The sequence below is a fragment of the Hevea brasiliensis genome, chromosome 1 (genome assembly GCF_030052815.1).
Source record: "Hevea brasiliensis isolate MT/VB/25A 57/8 chromosome 1, ASM3005281v1, whole genome shotgun sequence".
Lineage (NCBI taxonomy): Eukaryota > Viridiplantae > Streptophyta > Magnoliopsida > Malpighiales > Euphorbiaceae > Hevea > Hevea brasiliensis.
In genome coordinates this window covers 109,942,785-109,944,836 of record NC_079493.1, presented here as the reverse complement: position 1 = coordinate 109,944,836, position 2,052 = coordinate 109,942,785, and positions in this window count along the sequence as shown.

Below are 2,052 nucleotides of genomic sequence, written 5' to 3'. Positions count from 1 at the left end.
AATTGATGAAATATATACAAAAGAGTATTCCTTGGTGCTTGATGTTTGCGGATGATATAGTTCTGATAGATGAGACACGAGAAGGAGTCAATAGAAAGCTATAGCTTTGGAGAAGCACTCTAGAGTCAAAGGGCTTTAAGTTAAGTACAAGGAAGGCAGAATACATGCATTGCAAGTTTTGTGAAGGCGAATTGGTGATAGGAAAGAATTAGTTTAGATGGAGTAATCTTTAAAGTAATCACTTTAAATATCTTAGCTCAATCCTTTAAGTAGATGGGGAATGTGAGGAGGATGTTAGTCATAGGATTAAAGCGGATGGTTGAAGTGGAGGCGTGTGCAGGAGTTTTATGTGATCGCAAAATTCCCAATAAGTTGAAAGGAAAATTTTCTTGTCTGACCATCTGACGGGCCATGTTATATGGTAGTGAGTGTTGGGCACTGAATGAGTCGTATGTGTCTAATATAAGAGTTGCAAAGATGATAATGTTAAGGTGGATGAGTGGCCATACTAGAGTAGATAAAGGCCGTAATGAGAGTATTAGAGAAAATGTAGGAGTGGTGTCAATTGAGGATAAGTTGAGAGAAGGGAGATTGAGGTGGTTTGATCATATGAAGTGTAGACATACAAAGGCTCTAGTTGGACAAGTAGAGCACATTAGATTAAATAATAGAAATAAAAGCAAGAGTAGATCTAAACTGACTTAGAAAAAAGTAGTACAACATGACTTATAAACATTATACATTTCTGAGGATTTAACTCAAAATCATTTAGAGTGCAGTAAGATAATCCATATAATTAATCTCAAATTTTTAGGATAAAGGCTTAGTTGAGTTGAGTTATAATTAGACCTTACAATTAAATATTTTTATAATTAAATTATTTTTATTTGATGTATTATAATAACTAACAATAAATATTATATTATTAATATTAGTTGGTCTTAAACTAAACTAGGTACACATCATTAATTGACAATATAGTAAATGATTAAAATTTTATTTCAATTGTATTGATCAAATGATTTTAATAATTAAATTTATTTATAAGTTACAAAATAATATTTTATATTATTATTGTAAAATAATATTTTATATTTTATATTATTATAAAATAGAATAGTATATATTTTCAATATAAATATTTATTTATTAATTTTATAAATATGATAAAAAAAAATAATAATAATACTGCAGCATCGCGCGGGTAATTATAAGCTTGTAATAAGCTATGAATGAGCGTTGTTGGATTATAAAACCCTGAGGTTAGGTCATATTTATGAGTTCTCTTTTTTTAATTAATTTATGATTTTACAATTTATGTTGCGTTGATTAATGAAAACTTGAGAAAATTTTTGTGTGAAATGATTAATTAAGAAACATAACCAAATTATAGAGATTTTCAATTTTTTTTTAAAAAAAGACTAACATGTAAACATGATATAATCTCAAGGACCTTTTGTAAATTACCCTTAAGACCTTATTAATTGTTTTATAAAAAAATTTCTACTTGACTTTGTTTTTTTGAAAAAATTGACGTTGATTGAAAATCAATTTTAAGATCTTATAGTCCTAAAAATGACAATATTACTATTAAGTTTGAGTTCATTGATGTACTCAGGCTTTTTCTTTTAACTGAAATGAGTTTCATTTCGTAAAAGTATTTAATTAAATACCTATTTTATTTAGAAATAATAGTCACAATTTGAGTTTTCACATAAAATAATTAGATAATCTCATTTTTATAAAAAAAAATATTAATAATTTACTTAATTATCATTTTTTGGAAATCTGAATAATGAATATAAATGTGACAAATAACTAATTTAATTAAAAATGAAGTAATAATATTAATTCTAAAAAATTATATAAATATTTGTTGTATTTTATAGAGATAAAGGGTAAAATTGAAAAAAAATAGTTAAATCTCCTTGGTTTTCTAAATATAACAGATAATTTTAAATAAAATAAAAAATTATATTTGACTATTATTTGTGAAGGGAGTAGGGGTGAGTATTATTCGGTTCAAATCGAATAAATCAAACTGAATCGTCT